Source organism: Enhydra lutris, unplaced genomic scaffold, assembly GCF_002288905.1.
Source record: "Enhydra lutris kenyoni isolate GAN:26980312 unplaced genomic scaffold, ASM228890v2 scaffoldscaffold66, whole genome shotgun sequence".
NCBI lineage: Eukaryota > Metazoa > Chordata > Mammalia > Carnivora > Mustelidae > Enhydra > Enhydra lutris.
Window position 1 is genome coordinate 17,047,461 of NW_019154150.1, and position 25,732 is coordinate 17,073,192.

The following is a 25,732-nucleotide window of genomic DNA, read 5'->3' on the forward strand; positions in this document are numbered from 1 at the left end:
ACATGTCTCAAGTCAGGCTCATCAGAGTTAGAGACACTTAATTTCAGAAGTTATTTCAACTCTCAAGGTTGTAGACCTAATTATTTTCAGATTTGTACCAGGAAACATATAACCTAAATGCTATTTACAGTCACTTTGTGACCATGAAGGTGGGAAACCCACTGAGGAGCTGGAGAACGGAGGGAGAGAAAGCAGGCCCTGCCGACCCTGAGCTCGCACGTCCATCTTCCTGCTACCTTCCTCCAGATGCTGAGCTAGAACATTCCTTCCATTGTTTAGGCTGGTTGGAATTGAGTTTCTTATATGTAACTAAAAACATTCTGTCCAATGAGCCCTTCCATTTCTTTGAGCACAATTTTAGAAATAAAAAATCAACATCCACTTTTTTTTTTTTTCCCCTGCTGTTGATAGGGATATCTCGCGTCGATGAGCTCATTTGATCCTGACAAAGACTGTGCGTTTTATAATTGAACATCTTCCGTGGACAGTGGGGAACTAAAATTCACATCTCTGGCTCTTACTCATTACATCACCATGTAAATCCCTTTGAAATACAATCAGCTGAATATTGAATTAGTAGTTTCTTATTTTGCTGCTAGTTCTGCCTCTATGGTACGTTTATATTTTTATGTATTATTCTAAATCACTGAAGCCTTTCACAAAGCCTGTGGCCTTTAGTGAATAATCCATGCCTTTGTATGAAAAGGCATCAAATATTAATGAGTTAGCAAAAAAAAAAAAATCACAAAGTGCCTTTAAATGCTTTTACAAAAACAGGCTCAGATAGGTTATATCCTCGAGTCCTGAAGGAACTTGTAGGCTTTACCTTACATTTTAAGATTATTGTTATAATCATTGTCTTTACTTTTGAAAATTTTTGGAGAATGGGTGAGGTACAAGAAGAGTAAAGCTGGGGAAAATATGACCTGGTTTTCAAAAGGGAAGTGCAAGGAATTACATACTTAGCAGTTGAAATAAAAAATCTAAAACAATTCTAGAGAAGAGCCAAGAAGTGACAGTTTGTGGAAACTTGGCAAAGAATTTGACAATTGCTGGTATGAGTCCTGTCAAGCTAACTTGGTCATTGATAATGAGTCAGTCGTATCAGTAACAGTGACATCTAAAAAAGAGATTTATTTATTTGAACAAGAGAGAGAGAGAGAAAGTTGCCAGTGGGGGTAGGAGAAGAGGGAGAAATCATCAAGCAGATTCCTTGCTGAGTGGGGAGCTTGATGTGAGGCTTGATCTCACAACCCATGAGATGATGATTTGAGCCCAAACCAAGAGTGAGTTGCTTAGCCAACTGAGCCATCCGGGCGCCTCAGTAACAATGACTTTCTTTCTTTCTTTCTTTTTGAGAATTTATTTATTTATTTGACAGAGAGAGATCACAAGTAGGCAGAGAGTCAGGCAGAGAAAGAGGGAGGAGGAAGCAGGCTCCCTGCTGAGCAGAGAACCCGGTGTGGGGCTTGATCCCAGGACCCCGAGATCATGACCTGAGCCGAAGGCAGAGACTTTAACCCACTGAGCCACCCAGGCGCCCAATAACAATGACTTTCTAACTACATGGTTACTGTCCTTTTTTTTCTGATTGAAGTGTAGGTGACATACATGTTATATTAGTTTCAGATGTACAACATAGTGATTTAACATTTTACATTACAAAGTGATTGTTATTGTTTTACTAGTTCAAAGGCATTTCATATTCTGTTATTTCAGCAAAACTTTTTGACAGTCTCCTCTGATGGGCTTTTCAGGTAAGGTGATCAAGTAAAAGCTGTTAAGATCAGAGGGTTCAGTAGATTTATGGATAGTTTTAAAACGTACCAAATGAATGAATGTGCACATGTATGTGTTTCAACTGCCCAGAAAGACACAACTTCAGCCGATGGCATGCTATTCACTTTAGTCCATTCAAAGCTCTTCTTTTGTTTTATTTTCTTTCATCACTTATATCCCTTTCACGCCCACTCCCAGTGCCATTTCACCCCTTACCCACTCACCCTAGTATGTTTATTAGATGAACTGCCTACCCTTCTTCATACCGGTGTAGCATTGACAATGTACAGTGCTGTGTGTGTTTATTTAAATTTATATGAGTGTAACGGAGATATAAATAAAATTCTTCCTTCTTTTCCCCATTCCATGTTGTGTTTTTAAGAACTATTTATATGTGCTCTTGGTCGATCTAGCTTATCGCTCCTGACTATGAGAGTTTTCATAGCATTCTGTCACACACACTTGTCGCCTTTTACTCGCGTGTTCTTCTAGAGATGAATCTTGGTTTCCCAGAGGATGCTGGAATAAACGTCCCCCTGCATGGCTCCTCATGGATCTGCCCGACAGGTTCTCTGGAGTATATACCCAGAAATGAATAACATCAAAGTATTCATCGCAGTGTCTGAACGAGGCAACACTGCCGTGAGCAGTCTATGAGGATTCCTTTCTCCCGTAACATCTATGCCTTTCACATGAGCCACCTTTCTATTATTGTCAATGCTATTGGCATAAAATTGGATCTTCACATCTTTTAGCATTTCTCTGATTAACAGTGAGATTGAGAATCTCTGCATTTTTCTCTAAGCCATTTGTGTATCCTAGCCTCTGAAGTTCTGAATCACCATTATGTGCCCCCAGAATTCATGTTGAAAGCTAGTTGCTTTCAATACAATGTGATGGTATTTGGAGGTAGAGACTCTGGGACATAATGAGGTCACAATAGTTCACAGCCCTCACGAATGGGATTAGTAGCCTTACAAGAGGTCAGCAAGCTAGCTTGTTCTCTTTCCACCATGTGAAGATACAACCCAGAGGAGGGTTCTCACCAAAACCTGACCATGCTGGCACCCTGATCCCAGACTTCCGGCCTCCAAAACTGAGAGAAATAAATTTCTATTGGTAATGAGCTACCCCATCTATGGTACTTTGTAATAACAGCCTGAACTAAGACATATCTCCTTAGCCCATTTTTCTTTTCTTTCTTTTGCTGATTTTCAAAAATTCCTTACTAGTTCTATATATTAATCTCCTGTGGGTTATGGAAAACTCAAATATCCTCTCACTCTGTCACCTGTCTGGCAATTTTGTGTCCTTTGTTAGAGAAATTTCTCTAATTTTGATGTAGCCAAATCAATCAATTTTCCCTCTTACATTTTGTACTTTTTGGATCATGTAAAAGAAATCTTTTCCCACCCCGAGTTCTCAGAGATATTTTCATATATTTTCTATTCATACATTTATGATTTTATCTTTTTTAACTTAGGTCTCTAATATACTTGGAGGTTTGTGTATATTGTATATGCTTTCAGCTTCATTTTTCTCCAACTGGTGAGCCAATTTTCTTAACTGCATTTGCCAAATAATCCAATCATTTCCTCCCTAATTTGGGATGCCAGCTCTGTTGTACACACACACACACACCCCTGAAAATCTACAAAAAAAATCTTTGTATATGGTCCCATTGTCTTTTGGTCCCATTTTTTGGACTCTGCTATATTTCATTTATCTGTTTTTCTCTTCTTGAGCTAGTAACATATCTTAATTAATAATAGTGTGGTTTTGTGCTATATCTTGCTTGCTGTTGGGGTAAGTCAGCCATTTTTGTATTTGTTTGTAAAGATTGCCTCACCATATTGTAGAAATTTCTTTCAAAAAATTTAAAATTCAGTTTGTCAAGCTTCTTCAAAAATACTACAGAGTATTAAAATTAATTCAAAATAGACCATAAAAGTCAAATTAAAAGCTAAAATAAAAATAAAATCTTTTGTATGCATGTCAAAGATACCAACAAGAAAATTAATAAAGCCACAGACTGGAAGAAAATATTCACAAAATAGATATCTGACAAATAACTTGTATTTAGGATATATAATGAATGCCTATAATTTAATAATAAAAGGTAAACAATCTGAAAATGGGAAAAAAATTAAATAGACACAACACAAAAAAAGATATGGAATTGCCAGTAAGCACATGGAAAAATGTTCAACATAATTACTTACCAGAGAAATGCAAATAAAAACCATAAGGAGATACAATTACGCACCCACCAGAGCAGCTAAGATTAAAATAACTGACCATAACAAATGCTGGCAAGGACATGGAACAACCACAAATTGTTGGTGAGAGTGTAAAATAACCATTTTGGAAAAGATCTGAGAATGTCTATGAAACTAAACTCTTAACTAAACATAACCTTATGGCACAAAAATTTCACTCATTATTTACCCAAGAGAATGGAACATGTTCACATGAGATTTATACTAGAATGTTTGGTTTCAGATATAATAGCCCCAAACTGGAAACAGCCCCAATTAATAAGAGAATGGATAAGCAAACTGTGGTATAATCATACAATAGAATGATATTCGACAATAAAAAGGAATGGACTACTGATACAGACAACAACATGATGATTCTGAGAACAAAGGGATGCATGTTGCATGGTTCTGTTTATATGAAGTTCTATGACAGGCAAGTGTTTTGTTTTGTTTTTTTTTGTGAAGAAAAATGAGAACAGTTCTTGACTATGGTGGGGGGTAGCAGTTGTCCAGGAAGGGTGGTGTTGTATAATCTTTCTAATGATCTGGTTACAAATGTTTACATATTTGTCAAAGTCAGTTCATGTGCATTTAAGATTTGTGGATTCATTGCATGCATAAAATGTGATCATGTGCCTTTTACCTTGAAAGGAAAAAAAAACTAGAAGGAAGTATTGAACTTTAATGTATGCCCTTGAACATATTAAGAGGGGAAATGCGCTGGTATTTGCAATATACTTGAAATGGATCCCACAACTAAGATGGGCTGATAGATAGATATAGATGGATAGATGTGTGTTAAAGCAATTCTAGTGGAATATTTGTAGTAGAATCTAGGTGGTGGGTATATGAGGGCTTGCTATACATTTTTTTCAACTTGCAGTTCTAAAAATTTGGTCATTGTGTTAGGGTTCTTTAGACAAACAGCACCAATAGGAGATTAGGATATATGGAATGAGATTTATTATAAGGAATTGGCTGAGGTGATTATAGAGACTGAACAGTTTTACAATCTGCTGTCTGCAAGCTGGAGACAATGGAAAGCCAGTGGCACAGTGTGAGTTCAAATCTGAAGGACTTAGAACAAGGAGTACCAATGGTGTAATTTCCATTCCAAGGGCAGGAGAAGACCAATGTCTCAGTGCAGCCAGGCAGAGAAAAAAAAAAAAAGAGAGAAACCATTTCCCTCCACCTTTTTGTTCTATCTGGGCAATCGATGAGTTGGATGATGCCCATCCACACAGAGGAAGTCAGTTGGCTTTACTTAATCCACCAGCTAATTTCTTCTGGAGACACCCTTAAAGACACACCCAGACATAACATGTAAGTACATTTCTGGGGCATTCTGTGGCTCAGACAAGTTGACACATAAAATTAACCATCATAATTATTCTCTTGAATTGTCTATGTCATTGATCATGTAATTTTTAAACAATGACTACTTGTTATCTTCTTTCCCAGTCTCATAGCACCTCTAATACTATGTTGAGCTATAATGAGGATAGCATATGTGGCGGATGCTGTGGATTAGCTTGCTAAACATCTTTTCAATCTCATTTTGGTGTGTTTAATTGAGGAGGGTGCAAGGAATGTAACATTCATTTTTCTGGTGTGGACTGTAAAAGAAATGGTATATCTATATCTAATAAGTATATATATCCTAGAGCGAGCATTGCTACAGAAGCTTCCTGATTCAAGAGGCAACTTCCAAATAATTTTTATCCCTCATTAAAAAAAATATTATCTAACATTTGATATACACAAAATTATGAATTTATAACATATATGTAAGTTATGACACATAGTGATAAATTGAACATCTGCAGCGTACCCACAACCCAACACGAGAATTAGAATATGACAAAAGTATGGAGTCTGCCAGTATGGACTTCCATGTCTCCTCATTCTAACACATCGCCCACCCCAGAGGGAGCCACTGTCTTGATTTTTGTTTATAAAATGCTTTATTCCTTTGATATTATTATCACAGTTGCATATGAGTTGTTTGTTTCTAGTTCTTGCCTTTTTCCCTTCAATATTGTTTCTAAGATTCATTCCTGTATTTATAGCTATAGTTCATTCTATTGGTAATGCTATAAAATATTCACCAGTATGGTAATAAATTCCATAATTTATTTACCCATTCTCCTATGGGCAGACATTTTCAACTATTCCCTTATTTGCTACAGTTTTGTTATGAACATTCTAGTCATTATATCATGGTACATTTTTGCAAGAGCTTCCCTAAATGTACTGAAGGACGGACTAACCGTCTTTGGGTATGTGAATGCTCAGATTTATAAGAGAAGGCCAAGTTGCTTGCCACAGTTGCTCTAACAATTTACCCTCCTGTCAGAAGTACAGAAGAGTTTTCATTGACTCATATCCTTTGGGGCAGAGTCTCATCAGAGTTCTTAATTTTTGCTTATTGATCTGTTTGATATATCTTCTTATGATCTTCATTTGCATTTCCTTTATTTGTAATATAGTGTTTATTTGCTATTTGTAATTATTTTCCATGTGAAACACCGGTTCATGACTCTTGCCCATTTTAAATTTTTTCATCTGTTTTCCGAAATGACTTGAAGAATTCTTATATATTCTAGATACAAATACTTTGTCATATGTATTTTGAAATATTTTTCAAGTTTTGTCTTTATGCACTTTATTTTGTTTTTCAATGAATACTCATTTTAATGTCAAATTTATCAATCCGATTATGTTTCGTGATTTTTGTCATTTGTTGAAGAAATTCTTTTCCACACTTGGGCTATAAAGATGCTCTATGAATAAAATGGGCTGGACATGGGGCACCTGGGTGGCTCAGTGGGTTAAGCCTCTGCCTTCGGCTCAGGTCATGATCCCAGGGTCCTGGGATGGAGCCCTGCATCTGGCTCTCTGCTCAGCAAGGAGTCTTCTCCCCGCCCCCCACCTCTGCCTGCCTCTCTGCCTGTGATCTCTGTCTGTCAGATAAATAAATAAAATCTTAAAAAAAAAATGGGCTAGACATTTTAATGTTCTTTTCTAGTTTTGGATCAGAGTTATTCCCCCTAAATAGAATAGGCTAGGAATAATATTTTATATTTTATTTTCTTGAAGAATTTGTATATTTTGGAATGATATATATTTTTTGAAAATTTGACAGAATCTTCCTAAAAAAAGATCTTGTCTGTGAGAAGATCTTTAATTATTGATTCTATTTCCTTAATGGTTTGGGACTGGGTAGGCTCTTTATCTTCTTGAATTAATACTGAAAAATGATATTTTTCTAAGAAGTTGTTCATTTTATCTTTTGTCAAGTTCATTAGCATAAAAATTGCTCATAATGTTTTTTAAATTCTTTTTAATCTGTCGTATCTACTTATATGTCCATCTTTTAATTCCTATTATTATTTATTTTTGCCCCCTCCCCCATTTTCCCCTTGCTTAATATCACTAGGCTTTTGTCCACCTAAACAGACTTTTCAAGGAGTCACACTTTGGCTTTTGATCTTGTTCTTTCCTCCGCTCTTGTTTTATCTTTATCTTCCTTTTATATTTTTGGATTTGTTTTGTTCTTTTCCAAATTCTTAAGTTGCATGTCTAACAAATTATCTTCCTGGCTGTGCCCTAAATGCAAGCACTTAGAATTATAGATTTCCTTCTGAGTATCAGTCCTGTTTTGATCCACAAGTTTTGAAAGATAGTCTTTTCCTTACAATTTAGCTATAGTATTTTAAAAATTTCTACTAAAAATTAAAATAAAATTTCCATTATGATTTTTCATCCTCTGCTTTTATCTTTGATTTCTATTTCATGAACTTCTGCTCTTCATCCTTTTCTTCCTTTATTTGGAGTTATTCTTCATTTTCTTTCTAAATTCTTACACTGATAATTAACTCTATAAATTTTAGTCTCTACTTCTATTATAAGCAGTCAAGGCCATATATTTCTCTCCAAATAATACTTTTGCAGTTTCCCACAAATTCAGTCCAGGATTTCTTTACATTCTAAATTCTCAGTGTATGAATTCTTGCTATGTGAATACAACTAGCAAATACATTACACACACACACACACACATATATATATATATATATGACAGATCTGGAGATTTTCATGTTTCTTCATCTGCAAAATGGGGTTTGTACCAGTTAAGTTTCTTTCAGTTCCAAAAAACAAGAAACTCCCAATCTACTCAACAAAAAGAGAGTATGATTGCTAATGAAGTTTAAAAGGTTGAGGGATGTGTGTATTTTAGGAGTATCTTCAGGACTGGCTTAACCAAGGTGAAGAAAGTCTCCAGGCTCTACTTTATGTTCTTCATTTCTTGGCTATGATTCCTTTTCATTGTGTATGACCTCCAACAGACTTCCTGTAGAACGATCACCCTAGTAGCTTCAATCCAGAAGTAAAAGAGCCATCTTGCAACATCACAATGACAAACATGAGGATGAAAACCACAAAATAAGAACATCCAAAAATAAAGCAGCATGGAGATACCTAATTGTATCGAGAGACTGCTAGATCACTGTGTTGCTTGGTCCATTTAAAAAAAAAAAATTACTCACTTTTTGAAAGCTACTACACCTAAGTTTTTCTGTTACTTGTTGCCAAATGCTGAAATTTGGCAAATAACTGAAAATATTTGAAAAGTACATAATACAGAAACTGACTAAGTCATGGCTCAATCATGGCTCAATGGATCATAGCTATTACCACTTCAGTGCTCCCCAGGAGATGGTATTTTCTTGGAGAATATGGACCAGGCTTATCAAACTATACCGAATGGTGCTATAGATATTTTATTTTTAAGACTTCCAGGAGGTCAGATCTTTTTCCTGAAATCAGGTTGCTGCCTGGGAAAGGAAAACAGGGATTTGGGAATGTAATTGATGAACGCAGTTTAGAACTTCCTCTTTGATGAAGTGGCTCTGTCCTCTGGAGCCCTTTGTGAGTGAGCATAAATGGGATTAGGGAAAATCAATGGGTAATTCTGTTTGGCTGGCCTCTAGGTCATTTCAGTTGTGGTCCATAGGACATAGAGAAGACAGCCTAAAGAAAATTCAGGGTTGCCACGGCTCACAGAGTTTCCCGCCCCACATCTAATTATCGATTCTGCAGTTCATGTGAATGAGAGATTCCACACTGATCACATGGCTGTAACTGAGTACTTCACTGTCTTTTCTGTGCAAAAAATGGCTATGTTCATCTCGTCAAGTGGAATAAGATGATTACCTGCACTGTTGTTGCATAATAGTTATTCTATCAATAAAACATGATTTCACATCTTTCAAGGGGAGCTAAAGCACTAACGTCTATTTCAAAATGAATGGGAGGCACTTATAAAGCCTTTCTATATAAAATCCCCGAAGCCATTTAAACGATGAGAGTAACATTTCTAAATTTACCATTAGCTAACATAAGGCTGAGACAAATAATAGCTTAGTTAAAAGGAGCAAAAAAAATATTGAACCAGAAATCTTTCCCCCTCCTTGTTTACATTGATTGTGAAATAGCTGCAACTTTTTACCTCTTCCAGTATCCCTGCTTTTGTCTTTTACAAGCTGACATTATCACCTCTCCTATCAGGGGTGGAGTCTGGAGCCTGCCTGTAGCAGTTTTAAATATAGGAAGGAAATCAGAGAGGGAGACAAACCAGGAGAGACTCATAACCATGGGAAACAAACTGAGGGCTGTGGAAGGGGAGGTGAGTGGGGAGATGGGTAACTGGATGATGGGCGTTAAGGAAGGTGCGTAATGTGATGAGCACTGGGTGTTGTAGGCAACTGATGACTTGTTGAATACTACATGTGAAACTAACGATGCACTATTTGTTGGCTAATTGAATTTAAATTTAAAAAAAGAGAAAAAAGTATAGCCCCCAAATTCTTTGACACTCATTTCACTGACAGATTGACCTACACTCCCTCTGGCTGGTAACTGTTTGACAAAAGGAATATAGTAGAAGTGGTGTCCTCCCAGTTTCTGGGTTATTTCCTGTCTCTTGGGATGCTTGCTCTTGGGACCCAGCCACCATGTTGTAAGGGAGCTAATCTGGGCTCCAAGAGTCTTCCAGGGGAAGGAATTATCAGCCATGTGACGGAGCCATCTTGGAAGTGGATCCTCCAGCCCTAGTTGAGCTGCCCAGCTGACATCTGGTAGAGCAGACATGAATTGTCCCCACTGACCCCTGAGTGAAGGGCAAATCTGTGAGCAAAAGAAATAATTGTTGTTTTAAGCTACTAAATTTTGAGGTGGTTCATTATGTAGCAATAGCTGGAATATTGCCCTTGAAGATGAGCTGGCTATGTGTTCTGATTTGGCCAATAAAATATAGAGGAAGCAATATGCCAGTTCAGACCATAAACCTATACACTTAAAAGGCATTGGAAGCTTCTGTTCCATCTTGGTACTCTGCCTTTGGAGCCTATTGGAGGATGAGAGACATGACCAGCTGCTTGTTGCCCCAGCCATCCTACCTCCAGAAATGTGAGTGAGACCATCCTAGACTAGTCTACTAGCCTCTCATTAACTGACCACAGATGCGTGAGCAGGCCAGTCAAGATCTACCAAGTGAGGCCCAGAGCTGAACATCTTGAATGTTTCTCTTACTACAAAAATCCTGGCCTTTATCATGAATGGGATGTTGTGGAGAGGCAACAGATCACCTCAGTGGGTCCTTCTTTATATAACAACTTGGGAATAAACTCCAACCTTTGTACATGTTTCTTAGCGGGTGTTACTAGGATACAATTAAGACTAGGTGACAAGGTAGGGAAAAAGGAAATTTGGGGATGGCAAGCTGAAGTGATAACTGAAAATAACTATTAATACAACAATGAATTTTAAAAATGGAATACACAGGCAATGGAATGCAATATAGCCCTGAAAAGGAATGGACTAAAACCACATATATTAGTGGAAAATCTCACAAGCATTATGTTGACTGAGAAAAGCAGCTTGAAGAAAGAATACCAAAGTAGTCAACGTCGTCTTCTTCTTTTTTAAGATTTCATTTATTTATTTGACAGAGAGAGAGATCAGAAGTTGGCAGAGAGGCAGGTAGAGAGAGCAGGGGAAGCAGGCTCCATGCTAAGCAAGGAGCCCCATGCAGGACTTGATCCCAGGACCCCGGCCCGGGATCATGACCTGAGCTGAAGGCAGATACGTAACAGACTGAGCCACCCAGGCATCCTCCACAAAGTATCCTTCTATTAGGCATCTGAAGTTTTATAGCAGTTGGCCATGTACTTGGACACAGATACTTAGGTAAGCTGTATGATGATCATAGCCTATTCAATAATGGAAATGCAGATCTCATCAGCTATATAAGAGCATTTCCAAAGTTTGATTAAATTGATTCATATAAAAATAAAATCTAGTAAAGTCTAATAAGTAATCTATCACAATCAATGAGCTATTGATATTTCAGTAGACAATCATTCTTGACAACTATGGCATGCAGATACATAGACACACCCATGATGTTAGACTTCAATGTAATTTCATCGGTTTTATGAACATTACTCAGAATTTGGTCACATATAAGATTTTCCAAAATTTTATTTAGTGTTATGTATTTAGTATGTTCAGAATATACTTGTCTCTTCCTCCCAAGGACTCAGGCTTTTTTTTTTGCCAGCAATGGTTTACTTGGAACTCAGTCAGTGCCTCTGGGAACAGGAGCACAACAGGACAAATGCCTAATTTTTCTGCTGCTGTCTGAAATTTACATCACAGAGGCTGACACAAAGCTTGAAGTTTGATTCATACTTACCTACAAATTGCTTCTGAAATTGTGACTTTTCCTCTGCTGGAAAGCTCCAAAGATCCTCAAGATTGTATCAGCATAGAGCCCATCACTGTGGGAAGAGTCCCTTCTCCACTTACCGGGCTTCCACATCTGGTCCGTGACTGGACGCCAGCCCTTCTGTGAACTGATCAACAACGCTCTTTCCTCCTCTGCAGTTTTGCATTTGCTGTCAATTCAACTCAATTCCTGCCTCCCTGTTAGAGATGTATACTTGCAGCATCTTTGACATGTGACTTTGGAGTGCTTTCCCTGGAGAAGGACTACTGGACTGTGGAAACAGATGAAAACCAAGCAAGCAAGCAAAGGTTATTGTTCAGAACTTGGAGCGAGGGAGTCAGCCACCATCACTTGCATTTTGGAAGAGACTTGCAGTAGAGGAAAGAGAAGGAAAACTTAGTAGGGAGGATTCAGGTCTGCTCTGATTGGAGACGGCTGGCATGAGGAAGCAGGGTATTGCATTTGATTGGCTGGGGATATGGATTTGGTTTGCTCTGGCTGGTCCCAAGCTGGAAGCAAGGATAATAATTAAGGAAGCTGGTAGTTTATTGATCCCGTCCGAGCCATTTCAGGCTGATGATTTACAGAAGTTGTTTGGCTTTCTGGATTAATATCAGAGATGGTGGTCTGACTTTGTACAAGTCTGACTTATAAACTGGCCAGCTTTCCTGGGCTGGTTTCTGTAGACAATGGGTTTATTTCCTGGACTGGTTCCTGACAGTCATGGAGAGCGGTAATTTTTATTTATGGACTGGCCACTGTCCGTTTGCTTATTTAGCTTCTCACTACAGAACTCTACAAATTAACATGTACGTCACAAAGGTTGAGCTCTACTCAAATAATAAATCGTAAGTTAAATGCAAGTACATTCTCTTAGAAAATTAAATAATCCTTTGTGTAGGCCTATTATTATTATTTTTTTTTTTTAAAGATTTTATTTATTTATTTGTCAGAGAGAGAGAGAGGGAGAGAGAGCAAGCACAGGCAGACAGAATGGCAGGCAGAGGGAGAAGCAGGCTCCCTGATGAGCAAGGAGCCCGATGTGGGACTCGATCCCAGGACGCTGGGATCATGACCTGAGCCGAAGGCAGCCGCTTAACCAACTGAGCCACCCAGGCGTCCCTGTGTAGGCCTATTAAACAAAATGAACAGACATCCCACTTCCCTTTTACTATATTTCTAAGTTGGGGATAATTTTTTCTTACCATTATATGTTAGAGAAGGACACATACAGGAAGTTGTGAGTAATCCATACAGTTTCAGAAAAGGTAGGAACTATACAAGAACTGTATGGAGGCTTGGTAATTATATCAACATAAACTTAATCCAGGAGGGAAAGACAATAATAGATCTATGCCGGAGAGCAACGTTCTCCAACTTGCCTGACCAATTGTAAAACTTGTATTTAAAAATCTTCTTCTGGTTTATTCCTTTAGTCTAATTCTCAGTTGGCTCACATTTCAGGAGTCAGAGAGATAGATGTTGTCTACTTTTCTCTTTGCATCTCATCACTAATTACGTTCTAAAACAAATCAGTCAATAAACTAGGTAGATAATATCTATTTCATGGACTCTCCTGATCGATGATGTGAGAGAAACTGGACATACGAATCTCTCTGGATGTGAAATGCCCCTCTTTCCCCCTACAAGAGTGGCCTCTGGGACAACTATGCTCTGCTCTGCAGTTTTTTAAATCAAACTACTAGAATTCTCAAATTCCTCACTGACAGGTGGCCAGAAACCAATTCATGTGTGTTTGATAATTAGACAAATTTCTTTTCCCCCAAAACATATAAAATGGACAGCATTCCATGCCATCTTTTGGATGTCTCTTGCATTCTATTACTTGTCTTTACCCATATATAAACTTGTTCATTCTGGTAAGCATGCAAATATGCACCAGTATTTCACAAGACAGTGGGGTGATGTTACCAATAAGAAAAAGTCTTCCAAGTATAATATTAACTTAAATATGAATTCAGTTAACTGGCTTCCACCACGAGGAAACAAAGAAAATCTATAATTATACTTTAAGTTTAATTTGAACCAAGTTTTCTCAAATATTTTAAAGGACTATGTAGTTTACTAATTCTTACAGTGTAATTTGTGGCCAAAATAGTGGTCACCTGGTTGTCCACTAGATGTCAGTGCATCCCTGTACTGAAATTATTGGTAGAGTATACATCTGGTGACAAAAAAGAAAAAAAAAAATCTGTTTGCATGAGAGATCATCACATCCGGCCTCCCTCTTACTGGTACAAGAGAGATGCCATAACCAGGTCAAGTTTCCTTCTTTTTCATAGAGGACAGGCTCAAATCACTTTCATCATTGACTGATTGACATCTGCAAGCTCTGGTTTCAATAATCACTTTCTTTTCCCCTTGTTAAACATGACTGTCTCCAACTGGAGAGAGTAATTGATGCTTTGTTTTGTTGTGTTAAGTTAATGATGCAGAATGGAACTGAATGCCAGGATCAGGTGATACAAAGATAAATGTTTTTCTCCATCATTTGACTCATTTGTAATGACCTCCAGAGTGGACAGTTACACACCCCGTTATTACGGCCACACTGCCTAACGTCGCTTTGTCTGTAAGCCAGTGAGACTCAATGGCGTCCTCCCAACGCATGCTCAGAGTGCGTTTAAAATGCACAGTATGTATACTATAAGAGAACTGTATGCCCTTGGCTTCACATGAGCAAGTATTTTAATCAGGATGCTCTTGGTGCAGGCTCGGAGGCATTCATTTAGTTGATAACTGTGGTTTCAGAAGCTCTTTGCATGGGAAAAATTCAGATTGTCTGTCTCAGAATCATATCCAGTTTGAGTTAAACTGCATTTGCCTAAGTATGCTTGAAGCACACTGGTCCTGTAGAATGTGAATAGATGGTGTAAAAGATCTAATAGCATATATACTAAAAAGATGCCATGAAATACTCTGGGAACACTGAAACCGAGCACTTTTCTTAAGTGCAGGATTTCCCAGTACCATTAGTGTTCTTAGGTGCATTATGAATATCCAAGAAGAGACTGTGGCACCCAGGGTTGGACAACTTTTTTTTAACCTTAGAATAAATATGTTACAGATGATTTTGCCAAACAAGCCAATTTTCAAACACAAAAAAAGACTAAAAGCCTTTTGGATGACAACTACACAACTTGTCTTAGATCCGCTTTCCATTCTTTCTCCGGATTCCTTTCTCATCATATATTGAGAACATATACTCTATTAGACACCAGGTGAAAACGATGTAATAATGTAAGCGCCATACAAAAGGCAAAGGGACTTATTAAGGTTTAATTTTTCCAGCAATGTGTAGTAACCTTTGCATTTCCATACATTTTACATTTAGCACAGGTCAAAGTCAGCAAACTCCCTGAACAAGGCAGTGGGCATTGCCTTTGGACCCATGCTTCATTAGGAAAGGACATATTTTTCTGTGCAGTCAAAAGAATTCTTTCAATGTGTTTTGAAATCTTTCAGTGAGGGATGGACAAGAAAAGTTTAGCCAACAGGAATTTATTAGGCAGATTGGAAGTCATTGGGATGGCAGAGGCAAGGGTTTCAAACAGAATTAGGTATCTAAAAAGAATACCTAAAAACACCATAAAGGTGCGGGACATCAGAGCTAAGTGCTGGGGCACAAATGCAGAGAAAACCAGAAGCATGCAATAGGAGCACAGTATCCAGTGAGAAGCAGGGCCTGAACGTCGAGAAGGGCGGCGAGAAGGGGGCTCTCAGTTTGATACCACTCTTGCGTGAATAGCAAGACAATTCTTAAAATGCTCACTGAGATTTGAACAAGGCAAACTCAGGCTGCCAAAAACAGATGAAACAATGCCAACGTTGGGCCTCCTCTCCCCTGGGAAATGCTTGAATGGTGGGCACCATCTGCTCTCTGATCTGTCAATTGGCCCCCCAAGTCATGGCCTGGGGATGGAGAACTCCTTCCTTTACAGATGCCCTTGCTCACCTCTTCTAACAGATTTCTGGTATTTTCTCATAAAACTGCAGAGAAGGCTGAAGGAGGGGTGTGAAGGTGTGAAGGTGAAAGACACAGTACTGTCTTTAAGAGAATGTTCAAATCAAGGCAGTGAACTGTGTCAGGGAGAGGAATGAAAGGGTATTCATGATACTCAGTCAGTGGTCATGGCTGGGACTGATCAATTTAAGGCTCTGATAATCATTAATTTTTTTATTTTTTAAGATTTTATTTATTTATTTGACAGACAGAGATCATGTGTAGGGAGAGAGGCAGGCAGAGAGAGAGGGGGAAGCAGGCTTCCTGCCAAGCAGAGAGCCCGACGTGGGGCTCGATCCCAGGACCCTGGGATCATGACTGAGCTGAAGGCAGAGGCTTTAACCCACTGAGCCACCCAGGCACCCCTTTGATAATCATTTACGTGCAGCTTCACTTAAGGACCTTGAAATACAAAGTAAAATAATTTTTTAGAAATTTCTTGAAATTATGATATACATATATACAGAAAATGGAATGTAAGTATAAATCTTGATGAACTTTCACAAAGTGAATGGTCCCCTCTTTACCAGCACCCAAACCAGGCTCCAACAGGTGTTTGTGGGTCCCCTCCTACTCATTACCCTATGCCAAGAGCAACCGCATCCCATCCATAACAGCGTAGAGTGGTTTTCCTGTTCTTGAGCTTCCTTTAAATGAAATCTTATGATACCTGCTCCTTTGTGTATGTTTCTCTTTCCCTCAGCACTGTACTTGTAAGGTTCGTCTATATTGCTCATGTAGCTGTGTCTATATAGCTCATGTAGGTCATTCCCAGAGGTGTAGAGAATTCCATCATGTAATTTTTTTTTTCCATTTTACCATCTATTTATCTGGTCTACTGTTGAAGGACATCGCCATATTTTTCAGGCATGGATGACTGAGGCAGTGCTTCTATGACCATTTTTGGACATGATTTTTGAGAATGTATGGACAGGTCATGTTACATTAAGTGTTAACATCTATTGGCACAGAACAGACAGGATCTGATTTTAAAAATCCATCCTTCATTCTCTGAGATACCATTCCCAAGTGAAGTCCCAAACCACCAAAACACAGTGCTGCCATCTTGCAAAGGTAAAGCAGGAAGTGCAGCATGTCCGTATATAATCCCACTCTCAGCTGGTTTTTTAGATGCTGTCTGTTGCAGGATGTCACACATGTGCATCCGGCCATAGGAGACAAGAGCTTTACATTGTAGAGTCACTGAGATATTGGGTGATCATAGGAGCAGTTGTTGCCATACGCATACACCATCCCCAGTCCTCCACCCCACCTCTACTTCCTGCCCATGACCCAGGTCACCTACACTGGGTGAACTCTGGGCTTCACATCCTCAACACAGTGCCCCTAATCAGCTGTTCTCTACATGGAAAAAGAAGAAGGGACCTGCTTTGGAATCTGAATCTGAATTTAGATTCCCTACTCTTATGGTGACTCCCTTAGAGTTCTCTGATTTTCCCTGTTACCTGGCCTCTACTGGGGCCACTGAGTAAATGTATGTATCTATATAACTTGGAACTTACAAGGAAGGGAGTCTTGAGCTTGCTTGTATTTCTCTCAGAGGCCTTCTCAAGTCCTCTGTTAACTAACGGATTCAAACAGACACAGGGTAGGGAGATACCATGTGATTCCATCTGACATCATCTCTGAGCTCCAGGACTTTGCAGAGCTAAGAGATTTTCTTTTCTTTTTTATTATTTTTATTAACATATAATGGATTATTTGCCCCAGGGGTACAGGTCTGTGAATCATCAGGCTTACACATTTCACAGCACTCACCACTCTGGAAGACAGCATGGAGTTTCCTCAAAAAGTTGAAAATAGGGTTACCCTATGACCCAGCAATCACACTAACTGGGTATTTACCCTAAATATACAAATGTAGTGATCTGAAGGGGCACGTGCACCCAAATGTTTATAGCAGCAATGTCCACAATAGCCAAACTATGGAAGAACATAGATGTCCATCAACAGATGAGTGGATAAAGAAGATGTGGTATATATATATATATATATATATATATATACCCACACACATACACACACACAGTGGAATACTATGCAGCCATCAAAAGAAATGGTATCTTGCCATTTGCAACAATGTGATGGAACTAGAGGGTATTATGCTGAAATAATTGAAATAAGTCAACCAGAGAAAGATAATTATCATATGATCTCTCTGATATGAGGAATTTGAGAGGCAGGGCAAGGGGTTGTAGGGGATAGGGAAGGAAAAAAATGAAACAAGATGGGATTGGGAGGGAGACAAACCATAAGAGACTCTCAATCTCACAAAACAAACTGAGGGTTGCTGGGGGGTAGGGAGGTAGGGAGAGGGTACTTGGGTTATGGACATTGGGGAGGGTATGTGCTAGAGTGAGCGCTAAGATATTTTCTAACAAAACAATGGGTATCTACTTTCCATTTGGAGAATTACATGGAAAAAAGAATGTCTTTTCTGTGGTGGCCCAACATTGGAAAGATAAAAAGCAAGTTGTAAAAGGATACAAACAATATAATATCATTTGTGTAAAATTTAAAACCCTAAGAAACGTTGGTGTATTCTATTGGAAAAAGGTAAAAAAAATAGGCCTAAGAATGAAGCACACCAGTCCCAGATGGTGAGCTCTGGATTGCGGTGGTTGTAGTGGGGCTTGGGGAAGTCGGGAGGAGACCTTACCTGCATTTGTGACTTTTTTCCTCCAGAGCGATCCAGAGCAAATATAGCAAAATATTCATGTCTCTTAAATCCTGACAGCAGGTTTATGAATGGTTGTTACATTATTTTCTGAATTACCGTTTATGTTTGAAAAAATTCATAATTTTTAGGGGTGCCTGGGTCATAGTCAGTTCAGTGTCTGATTCTTGATTTCAGCTCAGGTCTGATCTCAGGGTCCTGAAATTGAGCCCCGCGCCGGGCTCTGTGCTTCGTGTGGCGTCAGCTTGAGTTTCTCTCTCCCCCTTCCACTGCCTCTCCCTGCTGTGCTCTTCCTTTCTCACTGAAATAAGTAAATACATCTTTGGAAAAAAGAGAGAAAAATTTCATAATTTTTAAATTAAATTTTAAAAAGTTTGCTCATGGGGCACCTGGGTGGCTCAGTGGGTTGAGCCGCTGCCTTCGGCTCAGGTCATGATCTCAGGGTCCTGGGATCGAGCCCCACATCGGGCTCTCTGCTCAGCAGGGAGCCTGCTTCCTCCTCTCTCTCTACCTGCCTCTCTGCCTGCTTGTGATCTCTCTCTGTCAAATAAATAAATAAAATTAAAAAAAAAAAAAAAGTTTGCTCATCTACACTTCTCAAATGCTAAGCTGAAAATGTGAAGGTGAAAAGCAAGAAGGAAAACTGTATATATAGTTTAATCTCAACCATGTGCCCAAAAACGAAAGGAAAGGAGATTGAAAAACAAATCACAATAAAATGTTAACAGTTGTTTCCAGTTGGTGTGAATAGTGGGTGGTGTGTGTGTGTGTTAGTGTGTTAGAGTGTGTGTGTGTGTGTGTGTGTGTGTGTGTGTGTGCGCTAGAGATAGTATGTGTGTTCTTTGTATGCCCCTCATTTTCCCAATTATTGAAGGGACTCAGAATACCCTATTGTGGCATCAAAATTATTTTGAGCTGAAGCCATTTGAGAATTAACAGATACAGAAAAGAAGATCTGGCCCCCTCTTATCTGCCTAAAAGCAGAATCTTCCAAGAGAATTCAACTGCCATAAATCCCCCTTCAAAGGAGTTTTCCCACACTGTGGAGAGATGTGAAGTTGGAAGTGGGATAAGAAATTGCAAAAGGAAACATTGTCACAAAACTATCATACCTCCCATCTACTCTCCTAAAGGCCCATTTATCTTTCTGAAAGTCATTCATTTTTCCGTAAGTGCCCTCGCTCCCCCTCCCCTTCTCCTACTGAGATGGTAGATAAGCCCCATATTCTAAGAACTTCTTTGAGCCACGTTTCTGTAGGCTCCCTTGTACTTACACGAATGCACTTTGTCTTTCCTCCTGTTCATTTGTCTTTTGTCAGCTTAATTTGCAAGCCCCCAATTACTGAATCTGAGTGGGTAAAGGAAATGTTTTTCCTCCTCATATTATCTGTCTAATTATTAACCTAATAATCCAACTTGTATAAATGAGGGGTGGGAGAAGAGTGGACTACATTAAAGCAATGCGAAAAACCAGTGAGTTCTTGGGCTGGATTCTGATTCCCTGTAGCCCTTTGCTTTGCCTGTGGGAATTGCAAGTCAACCTCTGTCTCCTTCCACCTTGCTCGGAGGAAGAGCTCTGAGCCTCTGCCCCTCAGGCCTGGGTTCTAACAGTTTTCTTGCATGAAAGCTAGGTTTCAGTTCTGGGTATAAGAAACCAAAACCTATAACACAATTTAACTTTTATCTATTTTTAAAATTATATATTATAAATTAAATATACTTTTATTTAGTATATATAATTTATATATCATTTCACATAAAATCTCATTAGATAGTTTCCAAAGACACTTTAAAATTCTAGAAATTATATCCAATACATTGACATGGCTGCTTAGAGCCGAGAGGGTGTTGGTGACAGCAGTGGGAATGAAAGGGAGTCGTGGAATAAAACAGAAAGCTGGCTCTACGTGGAGTAGTAACGTTAGTGTGCTGAACTTAGGAGTATGATTACCTTCACTTTTCAAGCTTGAGGCCCAAAAGACACAAAAATGTCCCACACAGGACCTCCTGGATCAAATGGGAAACGGAAAGGGTAGGAATATCCATATTTTTTTCTAAGTTCTCTCAAGTGATTTTTTTTTTATTAGTTTAAGAGGTAGAATTCAGTGATTCATCAGTTGCGTAGAACACCCAGTGCTCATCGTATCAAGTGCCCTCCTTAATGCCCATCACTCAGTTACCCCATCCCTCCACCCTCCTTCCCTCCAACAACCTCCAGTTTGTTTCCTAGAGTTCAGCACGTCTTATCATTTGCCTCCCTCCCAATTTTCATCTTATTTTATTTTTCCTTCCCTTCCCCTATGTTCATGTGTTTTCTTTATTAAATTCCACATATGAGTGAAATCACGTGGTATTTGTCTTTCTCTGACTGACTTATTTCATTTAGCACAATAACCTCTAGTTCCATCCACTGCCTTGCAAATGTCAAGATTTCCTTCTTTTTGATGGCTGAGCGATATTCCATTGTATGTATATATCGCTTCTTTATCCATTCATCTGTTGATGGACATCTGGGCTCTTTCCACAGTTTGGTCCTTGTGGACATTGTTGCTATAAACATTGGGGTACACATGCCCCTTCAAATCACTATGTTTGTATCATTTGGATAAATACCAAGTAGTGCAATTCTGGGTCATAGGACAATTCTATTTTTAACCTTTTGAGGAACCTCCATACTGTTTTCCAGAGTGGCTGCACCAGCTTGCATTCCCACCAACGTGTAAATAAGAGGGTTCCCCTTTCTCTGTATCTTTGCCAACATCTGTTGTTTTCTGAATTGTTAATTTTAGCCATTTTGACCAGTGTAAGGTGGTATCTCATTGTGGTTTTGATTTGGCTTTCCCCGATGCCGAGTGATGTTGAGCATTTTTTTCATGTGTCTGTTGGCCATTTGTATGTCTTCTTTGGAGAAAGGTCTGTTCATGTCTTCTGCCTATTTCTTGACTGGATTTTTTGGTTTGTTTTTGGGTGTTGAGTTTGGTAAGTTCTTTTCAGCTTTTGGATACTAGGCCTTTATCAGATAAGACATTTGCAAATACCGTCTCTCATTCTGTGGGTTTCCTTTTAGTTTTGTTGACTCGTTCCTTTGCTGTGTAAAAGTTTTTTATTTTGATGAGGTCCCAATAGTTCATTTTTGCTTTTATTTCCCTTGCCTCTGGAGGTCTATCTAGCAAGAAGTTGCTGCGGCCAAGGTCAAAGAGGTTTCTGCTTGTGTTTTCCTCTAGGAATTTGATGGATTCTTGTCTCACATTTAGGTCTTTCTTCCATTTCGAGTTTATCAAGTGCTCCTTAAACACCAAAAATCTAATCTAACTTAAGGGGGACTACCTGATTCTAGGTCACCAGGCTAGGCCATGAACAACAGAACCAAAGCTCCCAGGAAGGGCAAGCAAAATTCTTCCCGATGTCAAATTTCTGTGTGTATGTAAATACGAATTAACTCCAAGAATGAGGCACTATATAAATGCTGATTGCTCCTGGCAAACTTAATTTCCTACTTACCTTTTAGGAAATTTCCTTTTCAATACACCTGCAAAGGGAGGGAAAGAATCCGTTGTTCTTACTGTTGTTAATTATGATAAGAGTTAGGTGTTTCACCAAGATGAAAGAAGAAAATACAATATCCAGTGTTCCTAAGGCAGAAAGGAGCAGGCAGTTTCAGATACTGTGGGTGGGAATGTGACCTGGGATAGCTAGTAAATCCCATCCTAAAATTGCCCCTTAGGAATTTATCCTCCAGAAGGAGTCTTATGAATGTGCAAGACACATGTTTAAAATGGCCAGTTCCACATAGATCGTCATTGAAAACAGAAAGGGAGCCACCCAAACATCCTTGAATATGGGATTAACTGATTTTATTATGGTGTATCAATAATGATTGGGAAGAATGAGAATCTATGCATAGTAATGTAGAAACATCTAAGATGTAGTATTTCCAAGAGATATTGCTGAAAGAAAAAGAACTGGAGAGACTAGTATGTCTAATATGAAACAAGTTTTGTTTTCTAAAGAAAGAAATGAAAATAACTATTTTAGCATATGTATAGACAAAGTTGAATGCATATGCTCTGCATTGTTTACAATGATAATCTCTATGGCATGAGGGGGAAGTTCCATTCTATATATTATGTATTTATGAAATAGTTGTATGTCAACCAACTCTGTATTACATTTCTAATCAGAAAGAAAAGAACAAAGCTTTGTTGATCCCCAGCAAATGAGGGGGATAAAAGTCTAATATCTGAAGTGGTCTCCATTCTTCTGTACTACATACTGTAGGACTGGAGACAACATGCTGGGAAAACACATTTTGATTAATTGGACATTTTGTGGTCAGGGAGGTTTACTAATAGGAACTAACTGGCTTATCATACAAGCAAAATGAAATTGTTTCCCCTAAAAGCAAACAAAAACTACATTAGCAAGCCCAACCAGACCAAGTGTTTATACATAGAAGGGCTTCAAGAGACTATAAGTAGCTCTGAAAACTACAAGTGACTGGTTCTCATAATATCTATAATCTTTTGAGCTATTTTCTTCAATATATCCTCCACTGAAGAGCAGTATAGATTTCTTGAAAAAAAAAAAAACTATGAAATTGCTCTTAAAACAATACCCCATCTCCCTCCCCCAGCAGTACAGTGATAAACTGTAAACTGTAAAACAGATAAACTGTAAATCAGAGCGCAACAATGGGGAAAGAATTGTGGGCACTTGAATTACTGTGACCCCGGGGGTATGTCAACACACGGACCTGTGACTAGTTGGGTGCCCTCGCCTCTCTGTGGGAGGCTGCATCTGTTATAGGAAGCTACAGAGCATGCCTCCTCCAGGTCACGGGGTAGGGGGTGCATTCAAGGGAAGGGAACGCACCATTTTCAGGGAACCAATTTTCAGGGAACCAATACCATTATGACGTCCTGGTAAGCTCTGCCAGAGAGACCTAAGATGATATTAGCAGAGCGAACATAAACCAGAGATTCTGTACAGATAGGGCGAGCGTTGACTGCATTGTCAACTAGTTGGTCAACTGAGCAAGTCAGTTGCCTTTTTAGGTCTCAGTTTCCTTGTTTGAAAAATAAGATGAATAATTGTATAAATGCATCTCAGTCATTTATCAGATAAGGTGGTTACAAGGATTAAATAAGATAATTCTTGCAAAGTGGTTAGCGTGACGCTCAATAGGTAGTTAGCAACTGATGTGTAGTGCAAATGATTATCAACCATTGGGGTTGATAAAAATGACATATATTTTGAGACCAGTATTCTTTTTAGATGGTATATATTACTTCTCTATTTCTGTATAACAAATTACAATTGGTCCTTGAACAATGGGGAGTTAAGGACAATGACCCTCCTGCATGGTTGATAATTCACATACAACTTTTGACTCTCCAGAACCCTGACTACTAATAGCCTACTATTGACTAGAAGCCTTGCTGGTAACATAAGCCGTCATTTAACCATATTTTGTGTGTGTATCATGTACTATATTCTCATAATAAAGTAAGCTGGAGAAAAAAATGTTATCAAGAAAATCATAAGAGAAAATACATTTATAGGACTGTACTGTATTTTTCGAAAAAAAAAAATCCATGTGTAAGTGGACCCATGCAGTTCAAACCCATGTTGTTCAAAGGTCAATTGCAATCAACATAATATTAACTAACAATTTACTGAGTGTTGTCTGTGTGCTAGGATTGTACTAACTCTTTTGTTTGTAGTAGCTCCCCTAATCCAGCTCTGCAAGAGGGACAGTGCTATTATCATTCCATTTTCCAGATAAGGCAATTAAGACACAGAGAAGTTAGGTAATAGCTCAAAGATCACAGAGAATAAAATTAGAGATTGGATTTCTTCCTGAACAGGCTGGCCATAAAGGGAGCCGATATAGAAGCTCATGGAAGCTGTCAGCTCTCCATGACCAGCATCTTGAGCCTGCTCCCTCCCTGCTGCCTATCAGCACCAGCAGTAGGAAGGGAGGCTGGCTGTGTAGCAAAGAAGTTCAAGGACAGATTGGAACCCAATAGGACCTTAGTATCACCCTCTCAACACCTTGCTGTAACATTGAACTTCAGATGGCCACTTCTTCACTTCCACGTCTGTTTCTCAGGCAACTTCACTTTTGGCAACTTTAACCCAGACCATACAAGAAAAGAGGTTTGGGGAAATGTAGTTCCGAACTATAACTAAGTTGCCAAAAGAACAATAGATCACATTATATAGCACTGTATCCCTGGTTATTAAGTTGCCTCTGGAAATAGAGAATCTCTAAAATCACTTTTGTTTTGAAATACTCGTATTTGACTTTCCATTGGTCAACATCTTAAACACTACTCTAGCCAAACAAGCCCTTGGCAATCAGAACTAGAAAGAACGACCAATACATGTTTGCACCCAGTAAGGGGAAATAATTTGTATTAAGTGTTTGTTGTATGTCAGGCACAGTGCTAAGATCTTTTTAGGTATTGTGCCATTTAATTTAATTGTTGTCTTAAACAGTGTTATTGGCGTGCCTGATTTGCAGCTGAGGGAACACAGACCTGGAGAGACAAAGCCTTTTTCTCACAATCGTGTGGTTAGTAATAATAAAAATAATAACTGACTTTGGCTGAAGGCTTACTATGTGCCTGGCACTGTAATTTAAAAGTATAGTATCATTTTATATGACCACAATACTTGAGTGAGAGGCCATTATTACTCCTGCTTTACCTTGGAAGATAATGAGGCACAGAGTATTTCAATACCTTGTTCAAGGTCAGAGAGCTACTCGCTGGTAAGGCCACGGGTGGCAGAGATGACAGCGCTCGTCAAACATTGCCTCTGCTCTCTGATTTCTCCCAGAGTTGGTTGGTCAGGGGTGGACATGTGACTACTTATAGGCTACACTTGACGATGGGTGCTAAGCAGAAGTAATGTGTGTCATTGCTGGGTCAAGGCAGAGTGTATATGAAGTTTCATATTCTCTCTTCTGCAGTACCTAGGGATAGTCCATGTGGTGGAGGCTCCCTCAGCATGGGTCCCTGAGTAACAGTGTGGAGCAGAGCCACCTACCCTGATATATAACATAAGGAAGAAGTTAATCTTTTTTACATTGAAATTTAGGGGTTCATTTGCTACTGTAGCATAACTGGCCTATCCCAACTAATGCACCCATGCTAGTCTAATTCCGGAGCCTC